Source organism: Tursiops truncatus, chromosome 8 (genome assembly GCF_011762595.2).
Source record: "Tursiops truncatus isolate mTurTru1 chromosome 8, mTurTru1.mat.Y, whole genome shotgun sequence".
Lineage (NCBI taxonomy): Eukaryota > Metazoa > Chordata > Mammalia > Artiodactyla > Delphinidae > Tursiops > Tursiops truncatus.
Window position 1 is genome coordinate 90,902,925 of NC_047041.1, and position 17,377 is coordinate 90,920,301.

The following is a 17,377-nucleotide window of genomic DNA, read 5'->3' on the forward strand; positions in this document are numbered from 1 at the left end:
AGAGAAGATGCCCTCATAGACTTCCTTGCCCCTGTTACAATGTTCTCATTCAGCTATTTAAGACATTTAAGGCTATATTTTTAAAAAATATTATGGCTAAGATTCTTACTCATGTTTCTAATGATCAGAAGACAGCTGATTCATGAATGACAGCTTGGTTAAATGAAGAAACTTGGTAACTACGTTGTTATCCAGAATGGTCAAAATTATTTTAAGAAGTACAAGAAAATCAATTGATTCAGGCAAATAAAGGAGCTTTTGAAGTTGTTCTGGATTTAGGACATTACTGCTTAATCGTATGTGAGGACTTTTGTGGATAGTGAGAGTCATGGCCTGAGTGAATGGGTCCCTCTTCTCTTAGCTAAATTAAACAGTAAATATCGGGGAAGACTCTCTCCCTTTCGCCCTAGCTGGCTGGGGAGAAACAAACTTCCATATTGTGAGAGGACCCTCAGGGAGGGCCAAGCCATGCAGCAAGGAACTGCAGCATCCTCTAGAGGCTGAAGGTGACCTCTAAAAACTGTGAACAGCCTCTGGCCATTACCCAGAAAGAAGCCAGCGCCCTCAGTCTTACAGTTCCAAGGAAATGAGTTCTGTTAAAAATCTGAGTGAGCTTAGAAGCGTATCCATTGCCAGCTGAACCTCCAGATTAGAACGAAGTCCTAAACAACCTTAATTACAGCCTTGCAAAGGACCCAGAGACAGACCCAGACACCTGACCCACAGAAACCTTGAGATAATAAATGTGTATGTTTTATGCTATAAATTTATATTAATTTATTATAGAGCAATAGAAAACTTCCAAGTTTATTTGAAGAAAAATATTACAGCAAAATAATGTAGGTCGTGCAATTATGGCAAAAATTAAGAAAAAGAGGCATTTAAATTCCAGAAACACTGATTTAATGCAACCCCTAATTTTATATAGTGATAAAATGTCTGAGGCCTATGACAGTAGTTACCTGTCATGAGGTATGAATAGCTGGCAACAGAGTTAGAAATGAAACAAGAAATGTGCCATCTTTGATTATAAGCTTTATGTAGGGAGGATTGTTAACTATCTTTTACAGGAGCCAAAAGCACTATACTTAAACAACCAGCATTTATTGTTTTTTGCAGTGAACAACTGCACTTTTCATACCTGAAGTTTAGATTATTCAAGGAATTCATGAGGCAAGACTTTATCTTATATCTTCAATATATTTCAGGCTTTAGGATTGAGGATTGGGGGAAGGCAGAGCAAAGTTCATTGGTTCCTTTAATTCTAGTTAGAGGCAGAAAGGAAAACAGTTCTAGGCAGACCATAACTGGAATTTCACTTGGGACATAATTCTATGTATGTCTTTACCTCTACATCTTTCCTAGGCCCAGAATAAATACAATGAAGGTAGGAGGGATGGGAGGAAACAAAAGGAATAAATGTCAATTATAATATATTTGACTTATAAAACTGATTCTAATGAGCTGCACAAATTTACTCAGAGTCTCAATTCATTCACTCTTAAATTAGAAGGGAAAGAGGAATGGGAAATAGGAAGCTTCCATACCCCCTTCTAGCCTTAGAACCTTTGCCTATCAGGAAGAAAGAGATACAAGGGAATTTTTTTCTTCCTTATTTTTGAACCCTAAATTATTTTTTAACCCTAAATTATTGAAACAGCACCAAATATACAAACTAGTGTCCTCAAAACCTACAATCCATCAACACATTGCAATAACCACATCAGCTCTAAAAGAATCATGGTGACATTGACATTTTTCTATCATTTTATGGAAGCATCTAGAAGGCTTTGTTTGGTTGGATAAAGAATAAGCCAAGTTGCTGGGAATAAGCTGAGATTAGCCTTCAAAGTAACTTGTGTCTGGTCAAAAGTGTTTTTTTTTGATGAGAATGCTTGATCCTTTTTTTTTTTTTGTCACCATATAAAAGCAGATATCCAAAATTTACATATTATGCAGGATTTTAAGTTTAGACCACATCCCTGAAGTATTTTAGACTCTACCTGAGAAGATTCTGATACTAATGGGTTCTCATGGCATGATTTTTCTTCCTGTTTATGGTTTCACTGGGTTACTTGGGCATAGCATTTCATATCACTTTTCTAGCTAAAACTCTGCTTATTTTCAGGATTATGATTTGAATTATCCCTATGACTATGCATTTGTTTTGTTTAGTTGCATTTTTCCATTTCCCATAAATTCTAAACATGCTAAATGATTTGGTCCATCATCCAAGTCCTGACAGCTCAGTGACACCCACCCTCCCACACATACATATGCTCATATACGCAGCATTCATATCTATAGCATCTGGACAAAGAAATAAAGGGAGATGTAGAGGAAGGAGGAGAGAAAAGGGAAGGGGAGGAGGGAAGGATGGAAAAATAGGAAGAAGGAGTACGGAAAGGAGGCAGGGAAAGAGAAAGGAGAGGAGGGAAAGTGAAGTTAGATATGGCAGACATTGCTGGCGATCACAGTGATCTCATATTCTCCTCTTCCTCAGGGTACACGGAAGGACCTCCTTATCCACTCTCAGGAAGTAATGTGTGCTGTGACTTAATGTGACCAATGAAATGTGAGCCAAGCCATTGACCAATGAAATGTGAACTCAAGCCACTGCTCAGTTCTTCCTAATCTTTTCTCCAGCCATAGTCACTGTAGGAGCCTATGTTCTTGTAGAGGTTCCATAAGATTAAAGCAGCCTGGAATGCTCCTGAGAGCTTCCCAGAGCTACAGTAGACTTCCTTTGAATAAAGAACAAATAAACTGTTATTCTGTTAAACCACTGAGATTTTCAGATTGTTTTCACCAGATTAGAGCCAAGGCCACCATAATTGGTGCATGGATAAAAGAGAACAGAGAAAGAGGGGATAAAAATTAAGAATGACAAAGAAAAATAGTAGGGTAAGAGAATAAAATCATTCTAACTTGGTTAAATGTATCCATTTCTAAGAAGTCTATTTTAATTACTTTTGCGATGTAGCAACAATACTAAATTTGGGGCATAAAACAACAGTCGTATTATATTCATAAATTCTGTTGGTCAGGAGTTTGAAAATAACTCAGAGGATGTGACTTACCAATTGATGTGGACTTACAGATCTCATTTAATCATAAAGAAAATCTTGCATGATAGCTATTTTTCCAAATATTTATATATGAATCTGATTTTGAGAAGTGTTACATAATTTGTAAGTGACAAGATTAGATAGAATTCAGGACCAGCTCTTAGTTAAAATATCCTTCATTATAATATATTAAATGTATAACCCTCAGCAAGTACCTACCTATTAAGCATTTTATTCTAATTTCTACAAAGGTCACCTCTCTAAAGACCAATCCATCATTTTTTTTTAATTTAACAATCCCTATGGTTAAATATCATATAATACTTAGAACATTTTGAAACTCTCTTATGCCACATGACATGCCAATTTGAAATTCTAGTGGAATTCATCTCTATAACCTTCCTGCTTTGTTCTGTTTTGTTTGTGGTTAGCACATTGTTTTAACTAGTAGTAACTCAATAAATGCAGGTTGCTTTCATATTTACATGGTCAGAGGTCTTTAGAAATATTTAAGTTACAGATTCCTAGTCATTGTGAAGAAACATTTTTCTTATAATTGCCCGTAAACTACTTTTTTTTTTTGCTAGGATAGGCATATTCCTATATTTATGTGTTTAAAACAGTGGGTTTTGAGCAAAACTCTATGGAGCCTCAGGAAGTCATCAGAAGTACCACAGGAGCTTTGAAAGGAAATGAGAAGCAGGACAGCGAAGGAGAGCTCCTCAGACCACCTCCTCTCGAAGATTGCTTCAACCTGAGAAGTCGACACTTTTAAATTGAGAGGAAGGTGGGCATCTCTATCAGGGAAGATTCTAAGAAGCCTAACAAGAAGTAAGAAAGCAAATGAAGAGGAACAATATTAAGTGTAAATGACTGATAATATAAAGATGAGTATTTTAATCCTTAAAACAATCACTTAAAAAATAATGCCAAGAATCATGGCTAAAATGTCAATAGAGGAAATGAAATGGGTTCTTAAAAAAGTGTTTGATTACTCCAAAAGAATCCAAGAAAAGAGGAACAGAGTAGGGGAAATGACACAATTAGAAAATAAATAGCAAGGCTTTATACTCAAAACCATTCTACCAAAAATCAGATTGAACACAAATGAATTTTTTAAAATGAATAAAAGGCAGAGATTGTCAAACTGGATTTTAACAAAGGACAATTCTATGCTTTCTAAGAGAGATATTATAAATAAGAATGAGAGATCAGTTGAAAACAATGTTTAAATAAATATATATATTATATATATATATATTTTATACATGTATATATACTATGCCTATAGCAAACATATGAAAAAAGAAAATGGACATGTAAGATGAGAAGCATCACCAGACAATGAATATATTTCATAATGATGAAAGCCCATTCGAAATATAATACTAAAGGTATAGGCAACTGATAATACCATTTTAAAATATATAAAGAAAAAACTGACAGAAAATTAAAGGTAAAAGTAGACAAATCTACAGTCATAATTGAGGATTTTAACATTCCTTTGTAAGTCATTAGTAGCAGAACTACAGAAAAAATCAAGGTCATGAAATATTTGAAAAATACTATCAATCAACTTGATCTAATTAAAATTTATAGAGCATTACAACAAAAAGCTGAAGGGTACATATTTTTTAAGTGCATGTGGAGTGGTAACAAAGATACACTACATGATTGCCAATAAAATGTCTCAATAAATTTCATATAACTAAAATTGTAGAGTATTTCTGAAAACAGTAGAATTTTATTAGAAGTTAAGAGCAATACCCAGAAAATCCCCAAATATTTGAAAAATAAACAAGAAAATTGCACATAATTTTGTGTCAAGAAAAAAACTAAAGGGGAAATCAGAAACCATAATTTCAGCTGAAAGACCAAAAAAAGTACAGCATATCAGAATTTATGGGATGCAACTGAAACAGTGGCTACAGGCAAATGTGTAGCTTTAGATCTTGATATCAGCAAAGAAAGGCTCATAATTAATGCTCCAATTTCCAGATTTTTAGGGATCTAGAAAAATCTGAAAAAGGGCCTACAAATGTCTTCTAGAGCTAATAAGTGAATTTAGCCATGGAAAAGAATACAAGATAAATATACAAAAAAGTTGTATTCTTATAAACTGATAATACCAAATGTGGAAGATGTAGAGTAACTGGAATTCCCAAACATTGCTGGTGAGAGTGTAAATAATGCAAGCATTTTGAAACACTAAAAGTTACTTATAAATTTCATGTACATGTACCCTATATCATGTAACACTTCTACTCCTGAGTATTTACTAGAAGTAAATGAGAAATTGTGCACAAAATTTTTACAGAAGCTTTAGTCATAATAGCCAAAGACATGAAAAAAAAAGAAAAAACACAGTGATAGTTATTATAAGAGTGGATGCCTCTGGGAGTGGGGATTGACTGCAAGTGGGGAAAAACAAAATATCCTGGAATTATGGAAATTCTCTATATCTTGATGGTATATCTTGTTATACAGATGTATATGTATATACTTTTGTCAAAACTCATTTCATTTCACTCAATGTCAGTGAATTTTATTGCATGTACATTTTACTTCAACTGAAAAAAATGAAAGATCCATTTCTCAGTCACGTCCAACACAGGTTGGCTGGAATCTCTACTCCATGTCATTTCACTTTGGAGTTCAAGCTGACAGGATAGACGCCATGTGGAATACTGCTAGTTTCTGAGCAAAAAGATTTACAGCAAATTTTTTGTAACTCTTAAAGGTAACTCCATGAAAATAAAACATATCATTTGGGTTCATACCTTATTAAGCGTGTTAGGTAGAATTTTAAGCCTCTTCCACCAAGATTTTCAAATTTAATCCCTGGGACTATAATTATAATCATACATCACACCCATAATTATATTACATTACATGGAAAAAAGGGATTTTCCATAGAATATACAATCCTACCATATGCTTAGACATAGGAGAAGCAGAATACTTTTCAAACATACTTGTGATATTTAAATCCCTTTCTATAAGATATCTTCCCCAGATGACAATGTCCATATACTTACTCTATTTTGAAGTTCATTTTTCTGGGTTAATCATTACTTTCTCCTTGAAAATCCATTTTATTGTTCTTAACTACAATTTAGCATCACTACCCTCTCTTGGGGGAATTTGGTATTCAGTTGCTTGGAAAGGGCAGTCAGTACTTCTCAGCAGCAAGCAAATTAATGAAGCAGAGCTGAGACTCCCTAGGGCCATGCAAGTAAATGCAGAACTAGGACACTGGGGATAGTTTTCAGAGGTTCACTTTCCATTCAGATAAGCCAAAGAGTTGGTGAACTTTTTCTATAAACCTACAGATAGTAAATATTTTAGGCTTTGAAGGTCATATGGCCTTTGTTGCCACAACACAGCTCTGCCATTGCACCTTGCAAGCAGCCATAGACAATATGTTAATGAATGAGCATGGCTGTGTTCTAATAAAACTTTATCTACAACAGTGGGCAATGGGATGGTTTTGCCCTCAGCCATAGTTTCCTGACCCTTGAATTAAGCATTAATTTCATAGACTCTGAGAGGTATATGAGACCAGAAGATTTACCTCCAAAAACTTCATCTGTAGAAGAAGAAACTGGGACAGAGAAGGAAAAAAATCACCCTAACCTAAGCTCACACAACTAATTAGGGAATAAGTCTGTACTAGAGTCAGATCTTCCAAATCACAGTCCAATGAGTTGCTGCTATACTGTGCTGAATCTATAATTGTCCTGGTTTTTTAAAAAAAAACTGTTGCCTTAAACTTATTTTTCTATTTCTCCTTTATGCCAATTCTGAATGTTCAAATTCCTTTCTTTAACTGTAGGAATAAATATTTTCAAGACTTTTGGTACCTGAATGTAGGAATAAAAACAAACTCAAAACCTCTTTCCTCAAATGGAAACTGAGGTTTTAAGTCTTTCGAGTTGCCTATATCATGGGTGATTGCTTAAAACAGATCCTCATTAGATAAAGTCTTGGGAGATTCATACATACGAAACTGTGAGCAAAACTATTACATACCTGTTTTTAGTCCTTCCTGAATTCCAATTACACATATATTAGACTGCTTGAAATTTTTCCACCGGTTATTTATATTCAATTTTTTAAATTTTCAGTTAATGTTTATTGACCTATTTTCAAGTTCATTGATCCTTTCAAGTGCAGTGTCCATTCATCTACTATGTTGATCTAGTGTTTATTGTTTTCTTTTATGCTTTGTTTTTTTTTTCATTTTAGGTATTGAAATTTTGATTCTAGAATTTTAACTCTATTTTTTATAGATTCCCTTTCTTTGCTGAGAATCCACATCCATTCATCTATTCATTTTATCTTTTCCTCTAAGTCTTTAAACATATTTAAAATTGTTATAAATTCTTGTGTGCTAATTCTAATATTTGTTGCATATTTTGCATTTATTGTAAATGAGATATTTCATATAGAATAATAGTGGACTTCGACATATACTACTGTTTTGTTCAGTTTTTTCCAGAAATAGTGAGTCTTTTCCTATGTCTGGCGACTAAGATGAAGTGTCAAGTTAATCTGCAACTGAGCTTCAGCTTTAAAAAAATCAAATGCCCTTTTGGTTAGTCCAGCCGCCAACCAGTGTGTTATTGTGGTTCCTCTTAGTTACTATGACTAATCTCTTTTATTTTATTAGATTTGGTCCAAGGGCAGTTGGTTCATGCGTTCACCTTCAGAATCAGCAGGAGGGGTCACTTTGTTCCAAGCAAGTGCTCAAGACTGAAAATAATTCTTTGTACTTTTCAGCCCTGTCTTCATTGCCATTTACTCAGATAAATTGGGTGGAATTGTGAATTGCAACTCTAAAATGATTGCTTTTACTTTTGTTGGACTAGCAACTTCAAACCTCCTTACCTTCCCTACCATTGCCAATAGCTTGATCTTGTTAAGGGTCTCTCCTTAACCCGGCAAATCTTCTAGAAAGCATTCTCTTGCCCACACCTAAGCATGAAATTTTCCCCCAGGAAAGAGCCAGGACTCTCTCTTCACTAGTGAAGGAATGCTTTCTTCTGAAATGAATTTTTCCAGACTTTCTTGAAGCCACCATTCTTTAGCAGTCTCATATATAAGTATGATTTTTATTAAAGTGTTTTTTGTATATTAATATCCTTTTACATTGTAACTTTAGATAAAGCTCTCTATCTACTTGTACATTATTCTCTTGACTGCCCCCATTTGCTGCTACTTAATAGTTTAATCTAGTCTCCAGTCTGACGCATTTACTAGTCACTTACAAGCATCTGACCACTCTCACCCTTGTTCGTTTGTTTGTTGCAATCAGTGTGCTACAAAACTAGAGCGCTGGATTTTCTTTGGTTCCTGAATCCTTCAAGTTTTCAGGTGGCATGTCTTTGCTCCTCCATTCCTTCCTGTTTTCTATTTGACATCCATATTAGGGTAGGTTCTTTAAAGCAGAGACTGATGTTGACAGCTGTGTACATGTGATTTATTTTGAGAAATTTCTCAGGAGAAATGAGTACTTTGACTTCAGGTGAGAGGAACAGGATAGTAATGTTGAAGGGGCAAAGCCAGAATGTGGGTCCAGACGAAGTTTAAATACAACATGATCCCTCAGGGATTTGGAATCTAAACTGCATCAGAGGCTATCGTTTCTTGAGGCAAAGGAAGCAGAGGGACACATAACCCCCAAAACGCTCTAGGTAAGGCAGCGTTAGGCTATAAAGGACAATCCTCAAGGAAAGAATGCAGATGGGAACTGTCAGTCAAAGAACTCCCAGCTACTAGGGGATGGATGCCACAACGGAGTTGAAGGAAATATCAGGGAACTGGGTGGGGCAAAAATAGCATTCTGTTGTTTCTAATTCTCCTTAAATTACACATTTCTTCTACACTAAATCCTCCTGGGAATGACCCAGAAACAGAAATGACCCTCACAATAGAGGGGCTATTAAAAGATCTGGCATACTAAAAATTAAATACCTAAGACAAAAGTTGTCTGTCTCTAACTTCCTACAGTAGAAACTTCATGATGAAAAAAAAAAAAAAGAACAGAAACATTATCATTCTATTACAGACAGAAAAGCAAACGGGAAAAATGTCTCCAGGAGGCTTCCGGGAAGATGGCGGAAGAGTAAGACGCGGAGATCACCTTCCTCCCCACAGATAAACCAGAAATACATCTACACGTGGAACAACTCCTACAGAACACCTACTGAACGCCGGCAGAAGACCTCAGACCTCCCAAAAGGCAAGAAACTCCCCACGTACCTGGGTAGGGCAAAAGAAAAAACAGAGACAAAGAATAGGTACGGGACCTGAACCAGTGGGAGGGAGCCGTGAAGGAGGAAAGATTTCCACACACTAGAAGCCCCTTCGCGGGCGGAGACTGCGGGTGGCGGAGTGGGGGAAGCTTCGGAACCGCGGAGGACAGCGCAGCAACACGGGTGCAGAGGGCAAAGCGGAGAGATTCCCGCACAGAGGATCAGGGCCGACCGGCACTCACCAGCCCGAGAGACTTGTCTGCTCACCCGCCGGAATGGGCGGGGCTGGGAGTTGAGGCTTGGGCTTCGGTCGGAGCTCAAGGAGAGGACTGGGGTTGGCGACGTGAACACAGCCTATAAGGGGTTAGTGCGCCACAGCTAGCAGGGAGGAAGTCCGGGGAAAAGCCTGGACCTGCCGAAGAGGCAAGAGACTTTTTCTTACCTCTTTGTTTCCTGGTGCACGAGGAGAGGGGATTAAGAGCGCTGCTTAAAGGAGCTCCAGAGACGGGCGGGAGCCGCGGCTAAGCGCGGACCCCAGAGACGGGAATGGGACGCTAAGGCTGCTGCTGCCGCCAACAAGAAGACTGTGTGCGAGCACAGGTCACTCTCCACACCCCCCTTCCGGGGAGCCTGTGCAGCCCGCCACTATCTGGGTCCCGGGATACAGGGACAAGTTCCCCGGGGGAACGCGCGGCGCGCCTCAGGCTGGTGCAACGTCACGCCAGCCTCTGCCGCCGCAGGCCCGCCCCGCACGCCGTGCCCCTCCCTCCACCCAGCCTAAGTGAGCCAGAGCCTCCAAATCAGCGGCTCCTTTAACCCCGTCCTGTCTGAACAGACGCCCTCCGGCGAACTACACGCAGAGGCGGGGCCAAATCCAAAGCTGAGCTCCTGGGAGCTGTGACAACAAAGAAGAGAAAGGGAAATCTCTCCCAGCAGCTTCAGAAGCAGCGGATTAAAGCTCGACAATCAACTTGATGTACCCTGCATCTGTGGAATACATGAATACACAACCAATCATCCCAAATTAAGGAGGTGGACTTTGAGAGCAAGATTTATTATTTTTTCCCCTTTTCCTCTTTTTGTGAGTGTGTATGTGTATGCTTCTCTGTGAGATTTTGTCTGTATAGCTTTGCTTCCACCATTTGTCCTAGGGTTCTATCCGTCCGTTTTATTTTTGTTTTTTTAATTTTTTTCTCCTAATAATTATTTTATTTTAAAAACTTTATTATATTTTATCTTACTTTATTTTACTTTATCTCCTTTCTTTTTTTTCCTTCCTTCCTTCCTCCCTCCCTCCTTTCTATCTTTCTTTCTTTCTTTCTCTCTTTTTACTTCTACTAATTGTTTCTTTCTACTTTTTCTCCCTTTTATTCTGAGCCATGTGGATGAAAGGCTCTTGGTGCAGCAGCCAGGAGTCAGTGCAGTACCTCTGAGGAGGGAGAGCCAACTTCAGGACACTGATCCACAAGAGACATCCCAGCTCCACATAATATCAAACGGTGAAAATTTCCCAGAGATCTCCATCTCAACACCATCACCCAGCTTCACTCAACGACCAGCAAGCTACAGTGCTGGAAAACTTATGCCAAACAACTAGCAAGACAGGAAAACAACCCCACCCATTAGCAGAGAGGCTGACTAAAATCATAAGTCCACAGACACCCCAAAACACACCACCAGTCGTGGACCTGCCCACCAGAAACACAAGATCCAGCCTCATCCACCAGAACACAGGCACTAGTCCCCACCACCAGAAAGCCTACACAACCCACTGAACCAACCTTAGCCACTGGGGAAAGACACCAAAACAATGGGAACTACGAACCTGCAGCCAGCTAAAAGGAGACCCCAAACACAGTAAGATAAGCAAAATGAGAAGACAGAAAAACACACAGCAGATGAAGGAGCAAGATAAAAACCCACCAGACCTAACAAATTAAGAGGAAATAGTCAGTCTACCTGAAAAAGAATTCAGAATAATGATAGTAAAGATCCAAAATCTTGGAAATAGAATACACAAAATGCAAGAAACATTTAACAAGGAACTAGAAGAACTAAAGATGAAACAAACAATGATGAACAACACAATAAATGAAATTAAAAATACTCTAGATATGATCAATAGCAGAATAACTGAGGCAGAAGAACGGATAAGTGACATGGAAGATAAAATCGTGGAAATAAATACTGCAGAGCAGAATAAAGAAAAAAGAATGAAAAGAACTGAGGACAGTCTCAGAGACCTCTGGGACAACATTAGACACACCAACATTTGAATTATAGCGGACCCAGAAGAAGAAGAGAAAAGGAAAGGGACTGAGAAAATATTTGAAGAGATTATAGTTGGAAACTTCCCTAATATGGGAAAGGAAATAGTTAATCAAGTCCAGGAAGCACAGAGAGTCCCATACAGGATAAATCCAAGGAGAAATATGCCAAGACACATATTAATCAAACTGTCAAAAATTAAATACAAAGAAAACGTATTAAAAGCAGCAAGGGATAAACAACAAATAGCATGCAGGGAATCCCCATAAGGTTAACAGCTGATCTTTCAGCAGAAACTCTGCAAGTCAGAAGGGACTGGCAGGACATATTTAAAGTGATGAAGGAGAAAAACCTGCAACCAAGATTACTCTACCCAGCAAGGATTTCATTCAGATTTGATGGAGAAATTAAAACCTTTACAGACAAGCAAAAGCTGAGAGAGTTCAGCACCACAAATCCAGCTTTACAGCAAGTTCTAAAGGAATTTCTCTAGGCAGGAAACACAAGAGAAGGAAAAGACCTACAATAACAAACCCAAAACAATTAAGAATGTGGGAATAGGAACATACATATCAATAATTACCTTAAATGTAAATAGACTAAATGCTCCAACCAAAAGACACATATTGGCTGAATGGATACAAAAACAAGACTAATATATTTGCTGTCTACAAGAGACCCACTTCAGACCTAGGGACACATACACACTGAAAGTGATGGGATGGAAAAAGAATTTCATGCAAATGTAAACCAAAAGAAGGCTGGAGTAGCAATTCTCATATCAGACAAAATAGACTTTAAAATAAAGACTATCAGAAGAGACAAAGAAGGACACTACATAATGATCAAGGGATCGATCCAAGAAGAAGATATAACAATTGTAAATATTTATGCACCCAACATAGGAGCACCTCAATACATAAGGCAAATACTAACAGCCATAAAAGGGGAAATCAACAGTAACACATTCATAGTAGGGGACTTTAACACCCCACTTTCACCCATGGACAGACCATCCAAAATGAAAATAAATAAGGAGACACAAACTTTAAATGATACATTAAACAAGATGGACTTAATTGATATTTATAGGACATTCCATTCAAAAACAAATGAATACACATTTTTCTCAAGTGCCCATGGAACATTCTCCAGGATAGATCATATCTTGGGTCACAAGTCAAGCCTTGGTAAATTTAAGAAAATTGAAATTGTATCAAGTATCTTTTCCGACCACAACGCTATGAGACTAGATATCAATTACAGGAAAAGATCTGTAAAAACTACAAACACATGGAGGCTAAACAATACACTACTTAATAATGAAGTGATCACTGAAGAAATCAAAGAGGAAATCAAAAAATACCTAGAAACAAATGACAATGGAGACACAACGTCCCAAAATCTATGGGATGCAGCAAAAGCAGTTCTAAGAGGGAAGTTTATAGCAATAAAATCCTACCTTATGAAACAGGAAACAACTTGAATAAACAACCTAACCTTGCACCTAAAGCAATTAGAGAAAGAAGAACAAAACAACCCCAAAGTTAGCAGAAGGAAAGAAATCATAAAAATCAGATCAGAAATAAATGAAAAAGAAATGAAGGAAACAATAGCAAAGATCAATAAAACTAAAAGCTGGTTCTTTGAGAAGGTAAACAAAATTGATAAACCATTAGCCAGACTCATCAAGAAAAAAAGGGAGAAGACTCAAATCAATAGAATTAGAAATGAAAAAGGAGAAGTAACAACAGACATTGCAGAAATACAAAAGATCATGAGAGATTACTACAAGCAACTCGATGCCAATAAGATGGACAACCTGGAAGAAATGGACAAATTCTTAGAAATGCACAACCTGCCAAGACTGAATCAGGAAGAAATAGAAAATATGAACAGACCAATCATAAGCACTGAAATTGTAAGTGTGATTAAAAATCTTCCAACAAACAAAAGCCCAGGACCAGATGGCTTCACAGGCAAATTCTATCAAACATTTAGAGAAGAGCTAACACCTATCCTTCTCAAACTCTTCCAAAATATAGCAGAGGGAGGAACACTCCCAAACTCATTCTACGAGGCCACCATCACCCTGATACCAAAACCAGATAAGAATGTCACAAGGAAAGAAAACTACAGGCCAATATCACTGATGAACATAGATGCAAAAATCCTCAACAAAATACTAGCAAACAGAATCCAACAGCACATTAAACGGATCATACACCATGATCAAGTGGGGTTTATCCCAGGAATGCAAGGATTCTTCAATATACACAAATCAATCAACGTGATACACCATATTAAGAAATTAAAGGAGAAAAACCATATGATCATCTCAATAGATGCAGAGAAAGCTTTCGACAAAATTCAACAACCATTTATGATAAAAATCCTGCAGAAAGTAGGCATAGAGGGAACTTTTCTCAACATAATAAAGGCCATATATGACAAACCCACAGCAAACATCTACCTCAATGGTGAAAAACTGAAACCATTTCTACTAAGATCAGGAACAAGACAAGGTTGCCCACTCTCACCACTCTTATTCAACATAGTTTTGGAAGTTTTAGCCACAGCAATCAGAGAAGAAAAGGAAATAAAAGGAATCCAAATCAGAAAAGAAGAAGTAAAGCTGTCACTGTTTGCAGATGACATGATACTCTACACAGAGAATCCTAAAGATGCTAGCAGAAAACTACTGGAGCTAATCAATGAATTTGGTAAAGTAGCAGGATACAAAATTAATGCACAGAAATGTCTGGCATTCCTATACACTAATGATGAAAAATCTGAAAGTGAAATTAAGAAAATACTCCCATTTACCATTGAAACAAAAAGAATAAAATACCTAGGAATAAACCTACCTAAGGAGACAAAAGACCTGTATGCAGAAAATTATATGACACTGATGAAAGCAATTAAAGATGATACAAATAGATGGAGAGATATACCATGTTCTTGGATTGGAGAATCAACATTGTGAAAATGACTCTACTACCCAAAGCAATCTACAAATTCAATGCAATCCCTATCAAACTACCACTGGCATTTTTCACAGAACTAGAAGTAAAACTTTCACAATTTGTATGGAAACACAAAAGAGCCCGAATAGCCAAAGCAATCTTGAGAACGAAAAACGGAGCTAGAGGAATCAGGCTCCCCAACTTCAGACTATACTACAAAGCTACAGTAATCAAGACAGTATGGTACTGGCACAAAAACAGAAAGATAGATCAATGGAACAGTATAGAAAGCCCAGAGATAAATCCATGCACATATGGTCACCTCTTCTTTGATAAAGGAGGCAGGAATGTACAGTGGAGAAAGGACAGCCTCTTCAATAAGTGGTGCTGGGAAAACTGGACAGGTACATGTAAAAGTATGAGATTAGATCACTCCCTAACACCATACACAAAAATAAGCTCAAAATGGATTAAAGACATAAATGTAAGGCCAGAAACTATCAAACTCTTAGAGGAAAACATAGGCAGAACACTGTATGACATAAATCACAGCAAGATCCTTTTTGACCCACCTCCTAGAGAAATGGAAATAAAAACAAAAATAAACAAATGGAACCTAATGAATCTTCAAAGCCTTTGCACAGCAATGGAAACCATAAACAAGACTGCAAGACAACCCTCAGAATGGGAGAAAATATTTGCAAATGATGCAACTGACAAAGGATTAATTTCCAAAATTTACAAGCAGCTCATGCAGTTCAATAACAAAAAAACAAACAAACCAATCCAAAAATGGGCAGAAGACCTAAATAGATATTTCTCCAAAGAAGGTATACAGACTGCTAACAAACACATGAAAGAATGCTCAACATCATTAATCATTAGAGAAATGCAAATCAAAACTACAATGAGATATCATCTCACACCAGTCAGAATGGCCATCATCAAAAAATCTAGAAACAATAAATCCTGGAGAGGGTGTGGAGAAAAGGGAACCCTCTTGCACTGCTGGTGGGAATGTAAATTGATACAACCACTGTGGAGAACAGTATGGAGGTTCCTTAAAAAACTACAAATAGAACTACCATATGACCCAGCAATCCTACTACTGGGCATATACCCTGAGAAAACCATAATTCAAAAAGAGTCATGTACCAAAATTTTCATTGCAGCTCTATTTACAATAGCCCAGAGATGGAAACAACCTAAGTGTCCATCATCAGATGAATGGATAAAGAAGATGTGGCACATATATACAATGGAATATTACTCAGCCATAAAAAGAAACGAAATTGAGCTATTTGTAATGAGGTGGATAGACCTAGAGTCTGTCATACAGAGTGAAGTAAGTCAGAAAGAGAAAGACAAATACCGTATGCTAACACATATATATGGAATTTAAGAAAAAAAAATGTCATGAAGAACCTAGGGGTAAGACAGGAATAAAGACACAGACCTACTAGAGAATGGACTTGAGGATATGGGGAGGGGGAAGAGTAAGCTGTGACAAAGTGAGAGAGAGGCATGGACATATATACACTACCAAACGTAAGGTAGATAGCTAGTGGGAAGCAGCCGCATAGCACAGGGAGATCAGCTCGGTGCTTTGTGACCGCCTGGAGGGGTGGGATAGGGAGGTCGTGAGGGAGAGAGACACAAGAGGGAAGAGATATGGGAACATATGTATATGTATAACTGATTCACTTTGTTATAAAGCAGAAACTAACACACCATTGTAAAGCAATTATAGTCCAATAAAGTTGTAAAAAAAAAAAAAAAATCCAAACAGTATGCTGTCTTCAAACAATAGTTGGTGAAACAAAGGAGAGGTCAGAGCATAGCTCCCATGTTTTCCTGAGCAACTTTACCTAGTTAATCATCTGGGATCAAAAAGAATATGATTATTGGCCCATTTGGGCTGACTTGGGTTAAACTAAAGTGTCAAGTTTCTTCATGGACCATGACCTCTTTTTCCAGTTTTTAGAACTCTTGCTCCTAAAGGAGAAGACCACATTGAAGGGCTATTCAAAAATAAGTCTTTGTTTTTTGTTTTTGTTTTTTCATAATAGATCTTATTTTACTTTCCTAATCATGTCTGTATGTAGTCTAATAACAATTTCTTGTCGAGCATTAATCACACGGAGACTGAAAGTTCAGGAAACAGCCCATTACGTAGTTCCCTTCTTTAAAATCTGTGGCCCAGTTTTGATGGAGTATAAGGTTATAGAATGGATTTTCTGTCTGTGAATATGGGTACATAGTCCTTATAATTAGAACACTAAGTAATAAACTATTCTGGTCATAGTGTAGAATTCGGTTTGGGATAAAATTACACATGTAGTTTTCTTAATTTTTCCTGTGTATATCTGTGTGTGGGCTGATTTTTGATAATTTCTTAATGCATTTCCTTAGGTGTGTTTTGTGAGACAATAAGAAATGTCTCACAGGAAAAAGCAAAAGGATTCCATGTTCAGCTATCTTCCCTCTACATTACCATATTAAAGGCAAACAAATGTTTGATAGCAAAGAAATCTGCTTAAATTTGATTATTTTAGTGCTGGTCAAATTGTATTTTTGTTAATGCTGTATTTATTTTCTATTTCTATTAATATTTCAGACAACTGAAACACGGTTGGAAAATGTTCCTCTAGAGTCTTACGGGCCACCAGTATAAGTGGAATCTAGGTGAAATTAAAATTTGGAATTTCTTACCTCATTTTTCTTTCCTGTTCCTGTACAGCATTTCTTTCCTGTTCTTTCCTGTACAACATTCCTTGTACTCCTACTTTGTTCCTTGGGTATTGGAATGGACACTCAA

General features: G+C 37.2%; 1 long non-coding RNA gene across 1 annotated transcript in view; it reads right to left on the bottom strand.

Annotated features, from left to right (window-relative positions):
- LOC109552215 (uncharacterized) overlaps positions 1-17,377 on the bottom strand; it is a 292,534-nt gene that overhangs the window by 124,246 nt on the left and 150,911 nt on the right. The window lies entirely within an intron of this gene.